The following is a 23,597-nucleotide window of genomic DNA, read 5'->3' on the forward strand; positions in this document are numbered from 1 at the left end:
CCTCGTTGGAATCCTCTTCTAAAAGAAGCTTTAGAAATATTTTTTTAAGTTAAAAAGGAAAATAATCATAATCATCATAATTGCAAAGCTTTACAAATCACCCTCTGGCCAGGTCACACCCTGACCTATTAAATCCCAATTCTGGAGGTGGGACCCAAGCATCAGAATTTTAAAAACCTCCCTGGGGGTTTCAACCTGGAGGCAAGTTGGAGGACCAGTGGCTTAAGAGACAGTTTGAAACAAGATGCTGAAGGGAAGAGCTGTCTTTCAGAAGTTCAAGTGTTGATGGCTATGCTGGAGTTCTCCAGAAACAAAAAATCATCATCATCAGTTAAAGGTGTCAAAATGGGATAGCCTAATTACACAAATATTGGCGGTAACCTAACACACGTGATTAAAAGCCTCCTGCTTCCGAAGTGTGCTTGTGTTGCTTATAATGGAAGCCCTCCTCCAGTTCCCCACCCCACCCCCACCCCATCTATTGAACTAGCTGGCACTGGGCTGCCCTTTATCTCATATTTAAAACACAAGCAATGCCTGAAATTCATTTTCAATTTATTTTCCAATCATATGAAAGGAAGAAAGAAAAAGATTATTCTATTGAATCTTCTTGGTAAAATGTTGGTGACGCTCGTTCTGGATGCGTGGCGGAGAGCTCCCGGGATGGTCTGTAGGGAGCAGAGTTAATCGAATAAACTAATCTGGGCTGTGGAGATTAACTCTCAGCGGTGGCGGGAACCGGGTGAGGCAGAATGCAAATGGCAGGGACCTCAAGGTGCTGGAGGGAGGTGGGTCAGAATCGCCCCTTCTTCACTCCAGTGCTGAAGCTCCTTCCCCCTTCTTAAATTTGGCATGTGGAGATTTAGAGGTTGAAACGGGATGCTTTTTTGGCTTTTCTGAAGGGGCGGGGCTGCTACCTGGGAGGCCAGGTCGTTTTCCAGCCTCAGGGAGCCCAGGCTGTGTGTGTGCTGGAGGTAAATACTACCTGGAGGTGAGGATTTGGTTCAAAGCCGCCCCTGACAGTGGGTAAACTGCTTGACTCTCTGGGTGCGTTCTTTCCAACAGCTTTGATTCCGTTTGCCAAGGCACGCGGGCAACACTGGGGTGGAAGAGATTGTGTCAGAAGGCAGCTCCCAGACTTCCCGGTGATTCAGCCCCTGGGGAAGAAGGGCAGGAGGTGGGCAGCCTCCAAGGGTTCTTTGGGTCTGGAGAGGCTTTCCTGTCCCCTGGGAGGGCTGTCTCCCTGTTGGCTAGATTCTTGGGGAATCAATCTGAATGCTGGTCCCCTGGGATCTGACGGCTCCTGCAACCCCCAGCTTCAGGGGTGGGGGCTCCCAGCCCCTGACCCTGACAGGAGAGGCAGGGGGAAGTGACAGCCTGGTCCCTGGAGGGGCTGCCCAGGCTCTCTGGTGAGTTGACACCTCTCCCTCCCCCCTCCCCTGCCCTTCCCCCGCCACCCGCAGTGTTGAACCCAGAGCTAATTCTTTTATTCCACGAATAAAATTAGGGTAAAGCACAGAGAGGGGAAGAGCCAACATCTCTAAAATTCCCCGCTTCTCCCCCACCTCCTTCAGCGTCAGTCCAACCTCCACCCCTAACCTCAATGGCCGGAACACCTTCAAGGGGCTCTGTGCAGGGTGACTCTGCATTTCACCCTTGCCATCCTCTCATCTCTTCTCCACCAGCAGCCAGAGGAATCTTGTCACATGATGCAGATGTGGTTATGGGATGCTTCTACTGAGTTCCTATTGCTCCTAGGATAAGGCCTGGTACCTTTAGTAAATGCCCTGTGCCCAGGGCACTGGACAGAATGATTCAGGGGCGTGCCTGGGGATGCCAGGTGGGCTGGCTTTAAAGCCTGGCTGTACGATGTTGGGCAGGAACTGAAACCCTCTCTTTCACATGATCTGTAAAAGTGGAGGAAGAGGCTAGCGCTGGTTACGTGGGCTTGTTGTGAGGCCTGAAGGGGTCAGTGGAGGCTGGGACGTATGCCGGGCACCCAGCAAGCCTGCTCTCATGACTCCTCCCTGCCACCTTCTCTGGCCGCCCTTTTGCTAGCTTCCCAGCTGCCTTACTGCTCCTCCAGTCTTCTCACATGCTGCTCCCTCAGCCACGTCTCTCCTCATCCCCCAGTTAAAGAAGCCACATTGAAGCTCACTCGGCTTCCCCGTCATCAATCCTGATGGATGCTGAAAGGAGGGTAGGCTCTCCCCTGTCCCCACAGGAAGAGCAGCTCTCTCCCAGGCAGAGCCTCGTAGCTGCCACCTGTGGGCTTGGCTAAATCCGAGTGTGAGAGCACAGCGGGCTAACAGCAGGTGGTCTCTGGAGAGCAGCCCAGGAAGTTACGTGTTTTCATCACATCCAGAGGAGCAGGGCTGTAGGATCAGAACAGGGCTACCTGCGAAAGGCAGCAGAGGCATTTGCAGCTCTGGGATCCAACCCAGGGCACCCACCTGTGGCTGTAGGTGCGCTAACCTCTGCTCCCCGAGAACGTCCTGTATGTCCCAGGCATTGGTCTGTGTCTCCATCTGTATGGGATTCTCATTTATCCTCAGAAGAATTTTACAGAGTAGGTGTTATTATCCTCTTTTTATAGACAGACTGAAAGGGCTCAGAGAGGCTCAGTGACTTGTGTAAAGTCACACAGCAGAGCTGGGACTTGAACAGGTTTTTCTGATGGTGGAGCCCGAGCTCAGAAACAGCACTCTCTTTACATGTGTGCTCGTGCTGGAGGATGATCCTGCGAGAATGGCCTGTCTCTCATGAAAGAGCTAGAAGACTCCGAATTAAGTGCAAACTCCTGTCTTTAATCTAATGGAGACCCTCAGATCTCGGTGTTTTAAGGGGAAAATAAAACCCAGCTATGTCTTGGGGTTTTCACTGTAGCCTTTCTTTCAAGTCTCAACTCTGATGGCTCCTCTTCCAGGAAATGGTCCGGGAAATGGCAAGGCTCTCACTAAGAGACTTGTCAAAGCCTCTACCTACCCGATGATGTAAGGGAAACTCCCTACTACCTGACTATTTTGGTTCAAACCAGCATCTCCCATTCGCCCTCCTCTGACTGCCAAAGTGAGAGTGTTTCATACATGTCTGTGGGCCCAAATCAGACAGCAGGGGGTCCTCCCTCACTCGTCCACAGCGAGCTGCCGGTGGAGCAGGGATAGCCTTCACAGCCACAAACTCAGCTATGTGAAAATGGACTTGCATTTTTCCATAACTGAACCAAACTTTGATCTCCAGCCCAGATTCTACCCAAGGGCAGAAAATGTGATGTAGGAAAGAGAGATAAGTCCAGTTCAGATTTTCCCCTCAGTCCCTTTTGGATAAGTAATCCAGGCAAATGCAGGGCCTGCCTCCCATCCTCTCCCCTTTGCCCCTTCTCGCCAAGGTTGATTTAAGTTCTGGGAGCCAAGGGGGGGCTTTGTCAATCACCCAGGCATCCAGCAGAGGCCTCTGGTCCATCCTTATCAGCAGCTGTCCATGCTGGGTTCTGCCATCGGCCATGGTCATTGGCAGTCAAGCCTGGTGACCCCCACAGAGATGAGCCTGTCTTGCTGTGGCCTGCGTGAGAGAGGAAAGGGGGGCAGTCATTTGAATGGTGCTGGAGAGTCTGCCTTCCCAAGAAGGTATGCTCAAGTATGGCGGGAGGTGGGAGATGGGAGGTTCCCATTCTCTCTGCAGGTCTCTTTCTTGCATATTTCCCAGAACAGCAACATATGTTTTGGGGATATAACTTGGCCTTGAAAGATAAAGAAACTGTCATCTGACGCTCAACCAAAATGATCAGTGATTTTTTTCCCCAACACCCTTAATCCACTTGGAATTTTCTCTAAGTTTCCACACTATGGTTACTGGCTCACTCCTCAGCTTCTTTGCAAAAGGCCCTGCTGCCTTGACTCTCTGCTACAGCTCGCGTGACTGAGCCCTTGCAGCGGGTCGGGCCCTGTGCTGGGCACTGAACGTACAGCGTCACTGGATTCTCAGCAGCCTCATGAGGACTGTTGAGTCACCATCCCCCCGTTTTAGAGATGAGGAAACTGAGGATCACGGAGGGACGTTGAGGATTCTGTCCAAGGCCCACCGTTGGTAAGTGGTGTCACAGAAGCTAACTGCTACTCCTTGACAGTGAAGGGCAGGTTGGCAGCTCAAGCATAATGTACCTAAAGCGTATCCCTGAAGCAATTCTTCCGCTTGAAATCGTTCTTAGGGGAGCATCCTCAGCCCCTCTCAAACTCACATGAAAAATCTGGTGTCCTTTATGACTTTCCTCATCTTTCCTCTGATCACCAGCCTCCATCCCATTTCTACTCTTCTCAACTGTTGACCGGTGCCCTGCCTCGTTTATATGGGATTCCCAGAACCTGGGACAGTAGCTAGCACATAGGTGTGGCAAAATATAAATAACCTTAGTTATCATTTTTACCATTTGTAAGCGTACAGTTCAGTGGCACTAAAATACTAACACTGTGCGCAACCATCACCACTGTCTACATCTAGAACTTGTTTATCATCTCCAACAAAAATGATACCCATTAAACAGTAACTCCCCTTCTCCTCTCCCCTCAGTTCCTGATACCCTCTATTTCACTTTCTGTCTATGAATTTGCATAGTCTAGGTTTCTTATATAAGTAGAATCATACATATTTGTCCCCTTCTACCTGACTTATTTCACTTATTTCACAAATGTTTTCAAGGGCCAGCTATGTTGTAGCATAGGTCAACATTTCATTCCTCTTTACAGTTGAATAGCATTTCATTGAATGTATAGCCCACGTTTAATTTATCCATGCATCTGTGGATGGAAACTTGGCTTGTCCCCACCTTTCGGCTATCGTGAATAACGCTGCTGTCAACATCAGTGTACAAGTATCTGTTTGAGTCCCTGCTTTCAATTCTTTTTGGTATATGCCTAGGGTCCTACGCCTAGGGTAGAGCTCTATATTTAAGCTTTTGAGAAACTATCAAACTGATTTCCTTAGCAACTATACCATTTTATATTCCTACCAGCAATGCATGAGGGTTCTAGTCTCTCCATATCCTCACCCACACTGCTTTAAAATTGTAATCATCCTAGTAGGTGTGATGTGGTATCTCACTGTGTTTTGATTTGTGTTTCTCTAATGACTAATGGTGTTGATCATCTTTCAGGTGCTTGTTGGTCATTTGTGTATCCTCTTTGGAGAAGTATCTATTTAAGTCCTTTTTAGTATTTTTTAATTGGGTTGTCTGTTAGGTTGTTAAGTTGTAAGAGTTCTTTATATATTCTGGATATTATTCCTTTATCAGATACACAATTCACATATAATTTTTCTATGCTCTTTGTTATCTTCTTGCTTTCTTGATAGTCTCCTTTGATGCACAGAAGTCCTTAATTCGGATGAAGTCCAATTTATCTCTTTTTTATATTGTTGTCTGCTTTTGGTGTCTTATCCATAAAGTCATTGTCAAATCCAATGTCATGATGATTTTCTCCAATGTTTTCCTCTACGAGTTTTGTAGTTTTCACAATTAAGCTTAGGTCTTTGATCCATTTTGAATTCATTTTTGTATACGGTTTAGGGTAAGTGACCAACTTCATTATTTTGCCTCAGGGATCTCCAATTTTCCCAGCACCATTTGTTGAAAAGACCGTCCTTTCCTCATTGAATGGTCTTGGCACCGTTATCAACAATCAGTTGACCATATGTCTCAGTTTGGGCTGCTAAACCAAAATACTACAGACTGCGCGGCTTAAACAGCACATGGTTATTCCTCACGGTTATACAGGATAGAAGTCTTGAGATCAGGGTGACAGTATGGTCGGGTTCTTGGGAAGGGCTCTCTTCCTGGTTTGCAAATGAATGCCTTCTTGGTATATCCCCACATGACAGAGAAATCACCTCTCTCGTCCTTTCTTTTAAGGGCACGAATCCCTTTCATGAAGACTCCACCCTCATGACCTAATTACCTCCCACATCAGGGATTAGGGCTTCAGTATATGAATTTTGACACAAACATTCAGTCTAGGGCATCATATATATGAGGGTTTATTTCTGGGATCTCTATTATATTCCATTGGTCTATATGCTTATCCTGATTCCAGTTCCATACTGTTTTTATTACTGTAACTTTGTGCAAAGTTTCAAAGTTGGGTAATGTGAGACCTCTAAATTCATTCTTTTTCAAGATTATTTGGGCTGTTTGGGGTCCTTGGCAATCCCATATGAATTTGAGGATCAGCTTTTCCATTCCTGCAAAAAAAAAAAAAAGCTGCTGGAATTTTGATAGGGACTGTGTTGAATCTGCAGATCACTTTAGGTACTTTAGGTAGTATTGATATCATAACAGTGTCACATCTTCCTATCCATGAACAAGGGATGCCTTTCCATTTACTTAGATCTTTAATTTCTTTCAGCAATTTTTGTAGATTTCAGCATACAAGTCCTTCTCCTCCTTGGTTAGATTTATTCTTAAGTATTTAATTATTTTAGGTGTTAATGTAAATGAAGTTGCTTTCCTAATTGCATTAGAATTTTTTTAAAGCTCTCCAAGAGATGCTTATGTGCAGTTGGCATGGAAAACCACTGTCATAGTCAAAGCTTGACAAGGTAGATAGATGGCCATGTTCCCCTAACCTCCCCATTCCCATGCCTGGCAAGGACCCTCACCTGAGTCACTGTTCAGTAATTGTTTTCTAATCCATGCATGCATAGCTTCCTTCTTGGAAAATACATGTTTTAATTTGTTAGGTTTCAAATATGCTGCACCTGCATCTTGATGCTTCTGGTCCTTGCCCCACCCCCAACCTTTTCCACATTCCCCAGTCGGTTCTCAGAGGAAAGACCTGTTTATCAGCGGCTCCTCTGCCAGACTAGACTTGTGCAGGAAGGGGGCTGAAATCAGCTACAGAGCATCTCCTATTGGGATGGGATGGGGGACTCCTCAGGGAAGCAATGATACTTGACTTCAGCCAAATAGTGCTGGCTGAGAAATGACACCTGGGTACCATTAGGAACATTCAGACAGACAGGGTGTATCCAGACTCATGGATGGTTCAGCTGGAAAAAGGAGAGGGTCTGCTTTGATTGAGGAGACCGCGCAGACACCTCGATTATCACCTGATTGCGTCCACCTTCCTGCACATTTATTATGAGAGCTCATTATGACTGGTGTCCAGGGGCCCCCAGCCGCGGACACTCCATCAGGGACCAGGGGCCTTCCACTGTAGGGTTTCTGGTCAGGAATTCACCACAATGAGGACTCCAAGTTCACCAGCCCGATTGGCAGTGCTTTCTGAGAAGCCCAACAGATGGGCTCTAATTGCAGACCTGTTGTGGGGACATTGTTAACAAACACACAAGTAGCTGTATACAGGGCTTTTTGGAACTGAATGTGACTTGGCAGCTGGGGACGGCAATCTAATTACCAACATCTGAGTTTCTTGTTTAATGAAGGGGAATGTAGAAAACGGCCGTGCTCGCGGCAGCCGGGATGGAGAAGGCAGCCAGGACTGTGACTGCTCTGTGCCTGCACCGTCTCCGGGTGGCCAGGGGCCTTCATATCATCCAGGGGACTCCTCTCTCCTCTCCCTGGAGTCCACACATCACTTTCGGCGGGGAGGGTGGAAATCTCGGGACCCCGGGGTATCAACCACTGACCATTAGGGAACAGCGTAGCTGGGGGCACGTGGTCCATCATACTCATTAGCTTTTTCTTCTTAAATCAAGTTGACTCTGGAGGAAAATATACCATGTTTAACATATGGCTTCCTCTATCTCCTCGCACAACGCTGTTTAACCCTGAAGCACATATTCCCGGTTTCACAAATCATAACTTTGCAGTAGCACGTGCTCAGGCTTCTGCATTCTTGCTTTGTCTGAGTGCTGCTTTAAGCCCTCTACCTGATTAGCTCGCTGAAGCCTTTTTCTCAATTATTTTAAAATTTGTAACATTTTAGGTTTTTCTAACTTTACTGAGGCATGACTGACCAGTAAAAATTGTATATATTGAGGTTGTACAATGTGATTTTTAAAAGGTGTACAATGTGGTGATTTCATATACGTTGTGAAAAAGCACATCATCAAGTTAACACATCCATTGCTTCACAGTTACCATTTTGTGTGTGTGAGTGCGTGTGTGTGGTGAGAATGCTTAAGATCTGTTCTCTTAGCAAATTTCAGGCATACACTACAGTACGGTTAAATGTAATCAGCGAGCTGAGCATCAGAGCCCAGAACTGATTCATCTCATAAACAAGAATTTGCCCTCTGTGACCAACAGCTCCCGCTTTCTCCCACTCCTCATTTCATCCTTTAAGTAACCATAAGAGATAGGTACCATTATTGCTTCCAGTTTGCAGAGGAGGACACTGAGGCACAGAGAGGTTAGGCGACCTCTTGGGGAGAGGTTGACCTCCGGTTAGGTTCTGGCCTCAGGCTGACTTATCTGATGTTGGTAGTCACTGGCACGCAAGAGGGGAGGCGTGCTGAGTCCCAGGCGCTGCACTTTACAGGCTTGATCTCATTTAGATAAGCCTCTCGGTAACTTTGTGAGGCAGACACTGTCATTGTCTCTGAGACTTGGAAGGGAGTTTCGGAAGACCGAGTAACTTGCTCGAGTCACAAAGCTAATGCTGTGCTGAGCTGGGGTTTGAACCCAAGGTGCCTTCTCTGCACCGCGCTGTCCCGTCACTCCTATGAGAAGAGCCCTGACAGGTAGCATCACTGCAGGGATTCTTTTCGCTTTGGAGGTCATTGACCTTGCGCTCACAATGTCTATTTAAAAGGGTCCACAGAAGAAGCTGACCTTGAGTTTCAAGACCAGGGAAAAATGAACCATCTCTGGAGGGATCAAATTGGCTTTATGTACGGACACTGTGAAACTTAGGAAACCAACCTCTGAACCAGGGTTCAGGTCCCCCGCAGGGGCTATGCAGGTATGTCTGAAGCTTCTAAGGGTCTACCTCTTAGAGTTGTTACAAAAGCACGAGGTAAGTATCTTCACATGCTCCGAGGTATCATTATTCCTTGAGGAGGAAAAGCCACTCAGGTTCTGCTCCTGGGCCTCCCCAGGGTACACTCCTGGGTACATATGAGAAGCACTACTGTGAAGAATCGTGCCTCTCACCTTCCCACCTTCCCTTAGGTAGTCGGTTGCTCTGAAGCACAAGTGGCAGGAGAGCAGGCTCGCCGGACCTTGGGGCACACATTTTGTGAACAACAGCCTTACCCTGAGCTTCTCCTTATTTCCCGATTGAGCTAATTTCTTCCTTCCTTATTATTATCTGTGGCAGAGTATATCTTCCAAAACTGGCTACGACAATATTTCTGGCCCCACATATGCTTTCAGAGCCTTGTCACTCCCCTCCTCTTGAATCAGGATGGGCCTTTTCAGCTGCCTTGACTAATAAAGTGTGGCGGAAGTGATGCCGTGTGACTTGCAGGGCTAGGTCAGAAAAGATGACATAGGTTGGTTCTGGTGCTAGCTAAGATGGAGTAAGCAGACCTCTCCATCTCTCTCACAGAACGCAGCTATAAAATGTGGACACAACACTTGGAGCAGGTACTTGAGGCCTCTGAAAAGTAAGAGTAGTAGCCAGATTCAGGAAGAGCAGAACCTGAAAAATCACTGAACTAGAGGTGAGTTCATCATTTGTTTGCCCAGCTCTTCCACCACTTGGCTCTGGATAGAGGTAGTCATGGAAATATGTGGCAGATTAGAGTAACAAAAGCCCTGGGTTTCCTGGATAGAGAACTGAAAAGGGGCTCCTTACAGCAAGATAGCAAAGAGAGAGAAGAGTTTAGGCAAGCAACTGCATAAAGTTGTTTACGAATTCCTGGGTTCATCTCTGAGCTGCATACCAAAGACATTTTGAGAACTGAAGTGACATGTAGACCACCGTCCAAGTGCTAGGCTGGCCCCTGGGTGGTGGGCATGCAGATCAGATTCAAATGACACAAAGCCTTTAAGAACTGAACTGGCACCAGGAGACATGTTAGAACTTGAAGTCTGAACAGGACAAGTCAATTGCCTGCTAAAACAAAAATGTCAACCTTCTCCACAGGGTTTATAGAAGACCTAGTGTTTCATAACATAATATTCAAAATATCTGTGATAGCATCCAAAATCACTTGGTATATGAAGAACCATGAAAATCTCAACTTGCATGGGAAAAAGCCAGTCAACAGATGCCAACCTTGAGATAACAAAGATGCTAGAATTATCTGACAGAGTAGCAATTAAATAAAAGCCCCAACAGGTAATTGTGAACACTCTTGAAATAAATGAGAAAATTAAAAAGCTCATAGTTTAATTTTAGAATTGAAAAAAAGTAACTGAAATGAAAAACTCACTGGGTGGGCTTGATAGCAGGATGAGATGCCAGAGTGAGGATGAAAGACGTAAACCTACAGATTCAAGAAGCTCAGTGAACCTCAAACAGGGAAACCTAACGGAATCAGAGGCAAAGTGCTGAAAACTAGACCAAAGGAAAAACATCTTTAAATAAGCCGGTTGAAAATGACACATTACCATGTCATTTTCATGGATACCAGAAAGAAGCAGCTTGACACTTTCACAGTTAAAACAAATACCAACCCAGAATTCTATAACCAGCAAAAAAATCCCTTCAGAAATGAAGGTGAAACAGATACGTTCTCAAAGGAAGGAAAACAGAAGAATTCATTGCCAGCAGACCTGCTCTAGAATCATTGCAAAGGAGGTTTCTTAGACAAAGGAAATGATACACAAAGGAAATCTGGAACATCAGGAATGAAGGAAGAGCAACAGAAGTGGTAAGTATCTGGGAAAATATAATAGACTTCTCTTAAGTTCTGGTGGTTGAAAGCAAAAATCACAACACTGTCTGATGGAGTCGTCAGGGCATGTAGATATAATACATAAAACAACTATAACATAAATGAGGGTGGGGAAAAGGATCTACACAGTTGTAAAGTTACTACTTTCCACTTGAAGTGATAAGCTATCAATCTTAAGTAGACTATAAAAGTGAAGTATGCATACTGTAATCTCTAGAGCAACAAATAAAAAAACTAAAAAAAGAGATGCGATAAAAAAAAACACAATGGAAAAATTTAAATAAAACACTGAAACTATTCAAACAACCCAAGAGGGCAGGAAAGGAGAAACAAAGGAACAAGAGCAGCAGTTAATCATGAATGATAAGAGGAAAATCTTTGCCTAAACATTTGGAAATTAAACAACACATTCAAATAATCCACAGGTCAAAAAGGAAGTCACAAGGGAGATAAGAAAATATTTTGAACTGAATAGAAATGAAAACACTGTATATCTAAATTTGTAGGATGCAGATAAAGCAGCGATTAGAGGGAGATTTATAGCATTAACCGTTTGTGTTAAAGAAAGAAGAAAGTTCTCAAATTAAGAATCTAGGAAAGAGGGCGGGAAGGGATAAATTAGGAGTTTGAGATTTGCAGATACTAACTACTATATATAAAATAGATAAACAACAAATTCATATTATATAGCACAGGGAATTGCATTCAATATCTTGGGGTAACTTACGGTGAAAAAGAATATAAAAATGAATATATGTATGTATATGTATGACTGAAGCATTATGCTGTGTACCAGAAATTGACACAATGTAAACTGACTATACTTCAATTAAATATACATATATATATAAAGAAAAGAAGAAACTAAATCTCTACCTTAAGAAGCTAAAAAAACAAAAAAGAGAGCAAAATAAAACCAAAGCAAGCAAGAGGAAATAATAAAGAGCAGAAAACAATGAAACAGAAAACAGAAAACAGCTGTTTCTTTGAAAAGGTTAAAAAAAACGTTATACATATACCAAGACTGACTAAAATTAAATACACAAATTACCAATATTAATAATGTAAAAGGGGATATTATTACAATCTCCATAAATAGATAGTAGGAGGGAGTTTGGGGGGCGATGAAACTGTTCTGTGTCCTAATTGTAATGGCAGGTATATGAATCCATGTATTTAAAAAATTAATTCTACTGTATGATAATTATTTTTTTAAAAGGAACATTCAGATAAAAATTAAAAGGTGATACAGCTTCTGCCTGATCATCTCTCTTGGGACAAGCACCTTTGGAGCCATCAGCCCTGTGAAGCCATCCTGCTGGAGAGACCACACAGAGAGCCCTTAGAGACAGAGATGCCTGAGGCTTCCCACCTGCTCCAGCCCCACATGTTCCAGTCTCCCCAGCCCGGCACAGCCATGGGAACTAGCCAGCCTTCAGATGACTCCAGTCTCAGCTGTCTGCAGTCGCATGAAGCCCCTGAGTAAGGACCACCAGGCTGAGTCCCATCAACTCCCGGAAGCCACAGGGAAATGATCCTTGGTGTCTTAAGGTTTAGTGTGGTGTGTTACACATCACGGGTAACTGGAGAATTATTATGTTTTAAATCATGGTAAGACACCTCATATCACATCCTTTGAGGTATCAGGTAAAGTGGAAGCAATGAAATAACATCTGAAATAAGAAGTGATTTAGATAAGGAGCTGTGATGTTGAACGAGCCCGGCCTCACTTGGCTCACTGGTGTGTGGCGATGTCAGGACCTGCCCCTTGTCCCAACCACAGTTATGTGCCAAGCCACATGCACTCAGGGGCTGTGGCTTCCCGTCCTGATTACTGACCCTAGCTGGGCTCAGAGCAGGGACTCGGTAAATCTTTATTCAGAGACTAAGGAACTGCTCCCTTCTTAAAAAAAAAGAGAAAGAAAGAAAACCACACACTCACACACACACACACACACACACACATATGCACATACATTAGTAATATATGCATATACATGTATAAATATATATACACACAGAAATCGTATGGATACATACATATGTATGTGCATGGATATATGCGCGTGTGTGTGTGTATACAGACACACATACACACACATAATACATATATCAACAATTATGCCTACAAAGGCATGGAAGAGCTAAGACACCAAGCAAGGACAGTGAGAAAACATGGAGGTTAGTAGTAAGAAGTTGTTACCCATCTGAGGGCTAAGGGACAAGGAGGGGGAGGGCATTTCAGAGCCCAGGATTCAGGGCCACCTGGTGGGAGCCAGTGCCTTGCAGGACGCACGAAAGCCTGAGAAACAGTTTATTGAGTTCAGTTCCTTGCAATGCAGAGCAGAACAGGGGAAGCCACCGGGCTAGGTGGGAGAGCGGATCTTCGAGCAGGCGGGGCACATGGACAGGCTGGAGAAGAACAATGGTACCCATCTTCTGGAGTGGGTCCAAGAGTTAATAGTTAGGAAAGAGCCTGAAACTCAGTCACCTAAGGCAGAGCTGCTAGTGTCAAGTCCTAGGAATTGTAACACCCTGGGTAAAGAGACAACATGCAAAGCGAGGCTTGGAGAAGCTGACGGAATTGTTTGGGTTCAGATGGGAAGCCACGGGATTTAAACCAGGTTGGACAGACTCTGAAGGCCTTGAACATCGGGCTGCCTTGAAGGATAAGATGCACTTGCATTTCCCACCAATGCATTTAACAGAAGACCTCCCCACCCCTGCCCATCCTTGCCCCCAGTTTCCTTAGGAAGTGGTCACTGGAATCAGATGTGGGACCTGGGAATTGCTTTCCTGCCAAATCTAATTTCAGTAGGAAACAGTTCACCCTAAGCAGAAAAGCACTACAGAGTATGATCAGAAAACATAGGTTCTGGAACCAGACTGCATAAGTTCCGATCTTGATTCTTTTAGCAAACATGCCATGCAGCCCTGGGCAAGTCACACACTCTGTCTGCCTCAGGCTCTTAATCTGAAAAATGGGAATAAAATAGTTAAATGACTTAATAGATGCAAAGTGCTTGGAAGAGTATCTGGCCAGAGTAAACTGTTCAGCGAATGAAAGTGACGTGGGCTCCCATTTCAGCTATCTACCATAATATCCCACATAACAAACACACACAAACCAAGTGGCTTAAAAACATTTACTAGCCCATGAGTCTGCTGGCTGGATGGGTGGTTCTGCCAGGCTGGGCTGGGCTCACTCAGTTGTCTCTGGTCAGCTGGCAAGTCACCTGTGGGTCCCCTTTGTGGCTCTTGGCTGTGCTCACTCATATTTTGGGAGTTGGCTGGCTATTGGTGGATCTGGGACAGCCTCCCCTCCACTTCATGTGGCCAGTAGGCTTGTCCAGGCATGTTCCCCACTGGTGGCACTGAGAAGCATGCAAAGTCTTACAAGGCTTAGGCTTAGAGATGACACCACCACTTCTGCCATATTCTACTGGCCAAAGCCACTCATAAGTTCAGCCCATGTTCGTGTATTTATATGTTGAAGTCCTAACCCTGAGTGACTTAGAATGGGACTGTATCTGGAGACAGGGCCTTTAAGAAGATGACTAAGGTAAAATGAGGTCATATGGGTAAGGCGCTAATCCATTATGACTGGTGTCTTCATACAAAACGAGATTAGGACGCAGACACGCCCAGAAGGAAGGCCATGTGAGGACACAGGGAGAAGACGGCCATCTGCGAGCCAGGAAGAGAGGTCTCAGAGGAAGCCAGCCCTGCCCACACCTTGATCTTGGACTTCTGGCCTCCAGAAAGATAAAAGAATACATTTCTGTTGTTGAAGCCACCCAGTCAACGTGGTTCTTGGTTGAGGCAGCGTTACAAACTAATACAGCTTTTGGTGGGAAATAGACTTCAATTCTTGATATGGGGCACTGAGATAACATTCAAATGATGTGTTTACAGACAGGCATGAAAAACTGGGGACATTTTTGCTATCAACTTATTAGAAATGGGGGTGAGGAGCTGAGCTAGCCAACATGGCAGAGAGAAAGGGGTTGGAAATCAGGAAACCTGGCTGTACTCCTAGCTCGGCCTTCTCTGGGCCTCAGTTTCCTCATCTGTGTCACGAGGGGCCTGGACCAGGTCTTGCTGTGTTTCCCCCAGCTCTGATAGCTGAGGGTCAAGCCCCAAGCTCCTGCCCACCTCTCCAACGTCCAAGTCTAAGTGCGCATCAGGGGAAGACACTCCTCCTCTCGCCCTCTGGGCACCGCCCTCAGAGGACCTCACCCTCTGCCTCTCCAAGAACTGCTTCCTGCCCACGGACACAGGGCACCTGCCCGGGGATGTTTACTGCTAGGTAAACAGTGCCTAACCGAGAGAAGCCCTGCCCCAAAGCCCGAATAAAGGAAAAGACAACAGTGGTATCTTTCTCGTTATCTTCTGGACTAGTCCCCTTCCCCTCGGGAGGGCCATGTAATGAGTATGGATTTGGGAGAGCTTTGCTTGTGGCCTTTGGAGAATTTGACTGACAGTAACGATAAGAAGGGAAAACTCAGACAAGTAAGAATGAAGGAAATCCCAGCGAAAAAGAGCTCTTAAAGGAGGAGGGGGAGCTATGGAGAGGGAATACTCAGCAAATCTGGAAACACAACCATCAGATGAGCTGGGTGAGATATGCGCCAGGCCGAGAGAATTCTCTTAGCAAACATGGCGAAATCCTCAAGCCTGGGAACTTGTTGTGGGCAGAGGTGATGAAACAGCCAGAACTTTTGAAAAAGCAATGAATGGATGCTACAGATATCTGCGAATAAACAAATAAATCCTCCCATAATACTAATAAACTGAGCTCTTAATATCTGCTATATTATAAGTGGATGAGCTCATTGCATCCTTACAAAAGTCCTACGAGGTAAATACTAATATACCATTATCACTATTTGTACAGACAAGGCAGGAGAGCACAGGGAGATTGACTGTCTTAACCAAGGTCTCACAGCTAATAAGGAATAGAGCTACACTTAAACTTGGGCAGGCTGGGTCAACAGCCTGAACTGCTCTTGCTAAATTGAGTCTCCATATTTACTGGAGCCTGGTATGTGAGAGATGGAAAACGCCCCATTTTACAGATTGGGAAACAGGCCCAGAGGTGTCTTCCAGTAGCTCCAATTGTCTGCCATCTACTAAAAGCACTGTGTTCTATTCCACTTGAAGGCCTCATCCTCTGCGTCCACCTGGTGGACTCCTACTTATCTGCCAAGATTCTGCTCAAGAGTCACCCCCGGGAACCTTCCACACTCACCTCGGGCAAAGCTGGTTCTTCGTATTTTGGCTCCCACAAAACTCAGCACGTGTCTTTATTAATGTGTTTTTCGCAGACAGTAAGTATTTTCATTTTTTCTTTTCCAAATTCCTTTAAAAGAAAATTACATAAAGGATAACTTTTCAATATCCATGTTCCCATGAACTAGAATTTATGTTTGTTAACATTTTGCCATAGTTGCCACAAGTCTTTTAAACCAAAGAACTCAAACATAATAAACAAACTTGAAGGGTTTTTCCTAAGTAAAATAAAACATTACTAATGAAGTTGAAGTAGCACGTCTGCAGTCTACTGTCCCACTGGCATGAATTTGTTGAGCATCCAAAAGATCTATTTTTAAATTCATATATATCTATTTACAAATACGTGTATGTGTGAAATGTAACCTACGTTCAGAAAAAAGAACCATGAAACAAACCATGCAGAGTGGGACAAACGATTGATAACCATGACCAATGACAAAAAATGGAACATTGCAAAGTGCCCCAAAGACACACAGCACTTCCTCCCTGACTATAATCCTCTTCCTGTACCACCTACAGATTCTTACACAACATAATGTCGCTTTCCTTGATTTTGAGCTTCGTGTAAATGGAATCACTCAGAAAATATACTCTTGTGTTTTGCTGCTTGGGCTTAATGTTGTGGCAGCGAAATGTTACTGTGTGTGTAGTGTGCTGTTGACACAGTAAGCTGTGACTTGTTTATCCAGTGTTTGGGTGATGGGCATTTGGTCTGTTCCCAGTTTGCAGCAATTATGAGCAGCATGTTGCTGTGAACGTTTTTGCCTGTGTCTGCTGGGGTACACTGCACATATTTTCCTAGGACGCATGCTGGGTCAGAGGTTGTGTGTAATTCCAGTTGCACTAGATAATGTAAATTGTTTTCCAAGAGCCTGAACCATAATATCAATTTCCTTACCCAAAGTATGTGTTGAAGAAATGAATGGATTTTTGAAAAAGTAAAATAATGAATACAAGGAGGGGAATGCACTTACTAGTGTCCGTGGCTGGGAATCCAAGCAGCTGTCTATGGAAGTAGCATCTCCCTGTGGCACTTGCTAGCTCTGAACTCTGGAATTAGCTGAAATCAGCTTCCCTGGAGGGTTGTAAGGAGCACATCTCGCCCGTCCCACTCTCTGCCTGGACGGCGTCTGCTGACAGAGCAGAAGGATAGATGTTAGCGGTGATTTGGACTTTATCTCCTGACTGCTTCATTACATCCTAACCATCCCAGCGCTGACGAGCAGTCACGAAGAGGCGGCACAGAACCCTCAGAGCTGCCAGAGCTGCACTGGGTGGCCCTGCCTCAGTTTCCCTTCTCCTTTTCTGGGACTCCTGGGAATGAGCGCTCTGAGTCATACACAAGTCCTCTTGGGAATTGCTCCAGTATATTCGCCTTTCCACCTTTATCCACAATATCCTCAAGGAGCCCCCACCGGGATCCCTCTGAATGACCAGGAAGCCCCTTCATTATTCTGCCCAATATGTCAGCTAGGGCTGTTTACAAATCCAAGGATTCTCTTGCCAAATGTACAGCCTGTTCCCCAGGCTTTCATGTTATAATGAAATGAAGAACAAGTAAGACATCTTAATATCCTATTCTGCTAGAAAGTGAAATTTTTCCCCTCCCTCTCTCTTAATAGATAAATTAATATCATCAAACAATCTGAAAAGATCCTTTATGAAAACATCTCTCTTGCCAAAAAAAAAGTTTATTCTAAAAATGGGGAAATTTATTTCAACTTGTTAAAAGCCCTGTGCTCAGCCGTGAATTCGGTCTCCCCCCAACCTTTTTTTCCCTTTTCAATTTATTTCACACTAATCCATTTCTTTATCAGGCGTTGGAGTGAATGCAGAGTGAGTGTGGAGTGAGTGATGAAGATGAGGGGGCAATGGAGGTGTTTAGCTCTGTAATTTCATCCTTGAATTTTGTGATTACTAACAGGACAACTTTTTTAATTTGCTCTTTTGTCTGGATTCCCTGGCTGGCAATCTGCTTGGTGAGCTCGGCTTTTTAATCAATCACCTAGATAATCAAATGTCACTGGCTATCTGCTCCGTGTAATTACTTTTGCAATTAAAAATCAACCTCAAGTTGCCTCATCTAATTAGAGGGATGGGCAGATTTTCATCTAGATTGATTTTTTAATAAATATTGACTTAAAATGCCATAATCTCATCATATTCTTTCATTTTCTTTGTACCAAAAATCAAACAAATGGAAGAATTAGCAAGCAGAAGGAATCGTGGGACTTCAAAAGCTTCTGCTGGTTCAGACACACAAAACTATGCTGTACAGAAGCCCAGCTTAGCTCGCCTAATAACAATACTCAATAGCTTCCACCTTTTATTGGAAAAAAGAACAAAGCAATCCAACGATTATATTTCACACTAACATTGTCACGAGCCCACAACTCTAAGAGCCTCTAATTTCATTTATCGTGCTGCCAGGGACAGTCATTTCTATTAATGTTATTATTTCTTTTAAAGCAATCGCATCCATGCTGCTAGAAATTTTAGCCATTAGCAGAAAAGGAAATATATGCATCATGCTAGAACCACCACTGTGAGTTTTCTTAAACATACAAATGCCGCTACAGATAGATCATTTTCTCGTCTTTGCTGTCTTGTATCTTTTATGTATTGTAACTAAAACATTGTCAATAACACAGTTCGTTGGTTTTTGGTTGTAGTGGCTGATGTTCAACATGGAAAATCCACAATCTGGTAAGGGGATTACCCACAGGAAAACAGCACACTTTGCTCAGAGAACAATTGTCCCGAGATGAAATGTAATGGTATCTGGTGTGCCTGTTTTTTAAAAAAATCATGTCGGTGACCCCAACAGAATTCCATTTAAACCTCGGCTGATTGGGGTGATGAGGAAGAAGTAATAATGCTTTGAGCATCCCTGCTTTATTCTGTCACAAAGAAGGTACTTCTGCCTTCTTGTGCATTCACACTATCAGGGAGGAATAGCGAATTGCCTACATTTGACTGCACAATTCACTTAAAAAAATAAAGGCCATAACCAAGACAAATCAAACTTCTGGCTGTTAGTGGTGGCAAAACAAACAGGGGAGTAAGGACAGACCCAAACAAAAGAGCCAAGGATGACAAGAGAGACTGCAGAGACCACACCCCGTGCCTCCCTCCACCAGGCAGAGCAGTTCCTGCCTGTGGGGACAGTTGCCTGTGATGCTAGCCTCACCATCAGCTTGGGGTTTCAGTCACCAGTTTCCAAAAGGATATTCCATGGGCTATTATTCCCATAAAACGTTGCTCCAAAATGGCGGACGTCTGGTCAAATCACTTTAAAAAACACAGCATTCTCTACCTCCTCACTGGAGAGAAACAATAAAACATTATTTTCAAAAGCCTCCAAGAGGTCCTTCCACAAAGCCTGTTTGGCTCAGAATTTATCAAATTTATTCTTCTTTAGATTGTCCTATCTGTCTATCTGTCTGTCTGTCTGTCTATCTATCTATCTACCTGCCTATTGTTTATTTATTCATGGGGTACCACATGGAAACATTCAGTACACACTTTGGGAAACACTGGTATTTACGCCACACCAAGAATCTCATTTTTCTGCACCATTGGCCTCTCCGGGGGACAAACCTTGTCTTCTAGATGTGTCGCCGATTATGTTTTCTAAGTGCAAAGTGATGTCTGGCATGTTGGAGTGTGCTTACGGCCATCTCCAGTGACCTACTAAAAACGAGGAAGGCAGTGAGAGGTCCTGGGCTCTGGGTAACTAGGCGTTGTTCATGCTTCTTGCCGGAGAGAAATTCTGCAGACGTGTGTTCTGGCATCATCGAGCCCCATGCAGGTTGAAAGAGTTGCCTGGGTGCCCACTGCTGTGGAGAGGAAGGATGAAACTCCACTGAGTTTGAGAGATTAACTAAAAGAGGAAGGGGAGGGGGTAGGAATGAGACCAGCTGATAATGACTTAACATTTAGTATATGGTAGGCGCTGGGCTAAATGTTCTACCTGCCTCTCTCATTTAATCATCACAATAATTCTGTGAAGCCAGTGCTGTTTATATTATTATCCTTCCCCTTACACGGATGAGGAAACTGAGGCTCCAAAGAATGAAGTGCTTGTGAAAGGTGAGAGAGCTCAGAGTGGGCAGAGTTAAACACCAGACCCACGTCTGAAAAACGTCAAACACTTTGGGCTCTGAACCACTTCATCTTCTAGGAGTCAGCCCGGGGACAAGGGCCACTGACATTGGAGAGGGACTGTGCTGTTGGGGAAGAAACATCACTGTGGGGTGGGTATATCAGTTATCTGATGCCACCATATTTTTGTGTTACAAAGTTCTCTAAAGAGAGCTTAAGCAATTAAGCATTTCTTTAGCTCTTGAGTCTGCAGGTTGACCGGGAGGTTCTTCTGGTCTCGGCTGGCCCAACTCCTGAGTATGTGGTTAGCTGTGGGCTGGCTAGGGGGCTCTGCTGATTTTGGCTGGCTCTCTGCAGGGTTAGCTGGTTGTGGTTGTTCTAGGATGGCTTTGGCTTGGACAACTGGAGAACTGGGCTCTGCTCCATGAGTCATGTCTTCCAACAGGATGGCCTGGGTGTGTTCTCATGGAGAAGGCAGAGGGGTGAGAGGAGAAGAGGAAACCCATAAGCACATTTCAAGCCTCTGCTCGCCTTGTGTTTGCTAACATCTTAGTGACCAAAGCAAGTCAAGGGGCAGGCACTACAAGGTTATGGAGAGAAGGGCATGGATCCAAGGAAGAGAAAGGTTCACAGAGAAGTGTCCTGATAGGCAAATCAAAGCTAGTTTATCAGAACTCACCTCATCAGACCATGTGTTACGCAGGATGCCTCATCTGGGTCATTCCAAGGTCCCAGCCCAGACTTTCTCCCTGAGCTGCTGTGGGGTTGGGTGCCACGTGCCCGTAGACGAGGGATTCCTTCTTCCAGAACGGCCAGTCAGTAGTTGGAGGCCCTCCCCACCCAAGTGACTTACTCACCTCTCTCAGAGCAAGCTGGTCAGGGTTTGTGCATAAAAGGCCACGTTTGGAGGTGGACAAGGTGACAGGCGATCTCCTTCCCACCCTGGCTCCTCCTGTCTTGCTGGTAGAGTTCCAACTCCAGGGCTCCATAATGGATCCATTCAGAACCCAGAGTGAAGTTTTTTGACACTCAAATCCCAGGGTTCAAACCCAGATGCCAGCAGGAATGCTCAATAAATGAAACTGAATTCTTTCAATACAGTTTTGTTTGTATACAAAATACATAGAAATATTCTTCAATTCAATATGGAATTTGCCCCTATTTCTCTTAAAATGGGGTCCATTCTTGGACCAGATTTTGTTTCCCACTTCTGTTAGCATCATAGTTAGAGGTGTACTTCCTCCATTCTAAGAAAAAGACACAATCAACAATATCTACACAATGAACATGACCATTTTTAGTTGGTCTTGGTGTTGGGAGCTGATAGGGAGTGGTGGTGACTGTGGCAAACTAGAAAGCACTCTGTTCACCTGAATAATGCATCTGTTTCTTCACTGCGGCCACCTCTGGCTGGTTGGGGATGTAGTGGTGCCATCCATTGTGGCTTTATTTTCAAAAGTAGTGAGAAATCTGGATTTTGATGTGAACTCTTGAATGGTGGCTCTCCATTAAAGGAAAAAAAACATGCAGACCAAAGAAAACTCAGCTGTGGGCCAGATGATGGGCCACTCAGCCATGGGTCACTGGTTTTCAATCTCTGGTATAGGCTAATGACTGCATTGCTCAGAGAGGGAAACTGAGGCCCAGGGATGGGAAGGGACTTACTGAGATCACAAACAGTTCATTTCAGAGATCAAACCATCATCAGACTCCTTAGTAAGCCCCATGGTCTGGCCTCGATACCTTCCTTGTCTTAGTTTCTAGTGGATTTGTCCTCTCAGTCACCCAGCTACCCCACAAACAAGTCTTTCCAAGCTTACTTACTTCTTTAGTCTTTGCCCAGATGGTTCTCTCTGCCTGGAATTCTCTTTCCGGCTCGGGTCAGATGTCAGTCCCTCTTGCAAACCTCCCCATTCCCTCAGGCAAAATTTGTCATTCTTATGCATCTGTATCAGAACATTTCTTGCTCTGGGTTTTAACTCTTAATCATCTGTTAGTCTGAGCATCTTGAGGGCAAGTACTGTGGGAATTTGATCTGGGGATTCCTTGAGCCTACTACAACACTGGCACATAGTAAGTGCTCAATAAATGCTTTGGGGAAAAAATAAAGACATAAATGAGAGAGTAATGAATGGAGGATGTGAATAAAATAACAAATCTTCTTCACCCAGCCTGTATTCTTCACCCCACACACTATCATCAGGGCTTTTGCAAAAGATGAAAAGGGGAAATAGGAGACAGAAAGGTTGAGAGAATGACAGCCTGGGGGTCAAATGCTGGCTCTGTCATTTCCTAGCTACACGATCCCAGACAAGACATTTAACTCTGATGCCTGAGTGTTCCTGTCTGTAAAATGGGTTCATAAAGGTACCAACATCAAGTGGACTGCATGGACCACGTGGGATACTGCACATAGTTAGTGCAGTGCCTGCAGGTAGTAGGTGCTAACCAAACACTAGCTCATATTATTAAAAAGAGGAGCTCAGTGGCTCCTTTGCAATTCCCAGCCTGCCCCCCCCCCCAGCCTGCCCCCTATCCTGCCAAAGAGAAACAGGCAAGATAAACAACAGCGGACAGGCAGAATTCAGAAGCCCGTGTGGGGCTGTGACAGGGCCCCAGCCCTGCCCTCAGCCCCCTTATCTTTCTCTCCTGCAACCCGGCTTTGAAGTCAGATTCCTCGTGAAATCAGTGGCCTCCTCGGCAGCCAGAGACGGAGAGAAATGTGGCTGTGACTTGCTCAATGGGGCTTTTCCCCGCATCAGCCTTAGTAAGCACATCCTGAGAGTCCCTGAACTCAAGATCAGCCCAGGCCCGAGGATTAACAGGCAGAGGGGGCTGCAGAAGTGAGGTCCTTTCTACGTTTTCACATCTCTCCTCTCCAGGAGAACAAACAGCTTCCGCTGGGTCTCAGTTGTCCTTTGCGGCAGAGTCTGTGATCATCCCAGGGAGACAGCCAGCCCACCAGCCAATAAGCCGTCCTGTACGGAGGTGAGATGCTCCTGGAAACCTACACGTTGTAATTTAGGTGTTGGTTCCGCTTACCAAAATGTCTCCTTTCCAAATTTAGTTATGGTTCTTTAGTAATAATTATCATTATCATCATGATTATTACTGTTCTCATTTCAGTATTCTATACAATCAGGCAATCCCCCCCAGGTTGAATTTATGACCAAATAAATGCGCTGGCAAAGAAGAATGGCCTTGCAGTTCTCAGTATCATATTTTAGTTGCATTTGCATTTGGAGGAGGATTTGAGGCGAGCCAGGGGATTAAATCCCGTGAAATCATTATACAAATTTCAAAATGTCAAGTACTCTGATAGAGATTATGATTTTATCTTCTTATTTTGACAGGAAACCGTGTGTGGCCACCTCTGTCTTAGAACAAGCGAGAAAGGGAGG

At 45.0% G+C, this 23,597-nt stretch overlaps 1 long non-coding RNA gene across 9 annotated transcripts; it reads right to left on the reverse strand.

The window, feature by feature from the left end:
- Positions 1-534: 534 nt before the first annotated feature.
- LOC140698122 (uncharacterized) lies at positions 535-22,696 on the reverse strand. Of its 9 annotated transcripts, none has more exons than XR_012075605.1 (6): positions 20,876-22,696; positions 19,693-19,931; positions 17,067-17,225; positions 16,049-16,159; positions 1,600-3,561; positions 535-1,099 (listed from the first exon to the last, which is right to left on the reverse strand). It is a non-coding gene; the product is annotated as an uncharacterized lncRNA (long non-coding RNA). The 9 variants fall into 9 exon arrangements; XR_012075602.1 differs by having other exon boundaries at positions 1,600-2,398; positions 3,433-3,561; positions 19,693-22,696; XR_012075604.1 differs by having other exon boundaries at positions 1,600-1,754; positions 2,159-3,561; positions 19,693-22,696.
- Between the last annotated feature and the right edge of the window lie 901 nt (positions 22,697-23,597).

This window comes from Vicugna pacos, chromosome 9 (genome assembly GCF_048564905.1).
Source record: "Vicugna pacos chromosome 9, VicPac4, whole genome shotgun sequence".
NCBI lineage: Eukaryota > Metazoa > Chordata > Mammalia > Artiodactyla > Camelidae > Vicugna > Vicugna pacos.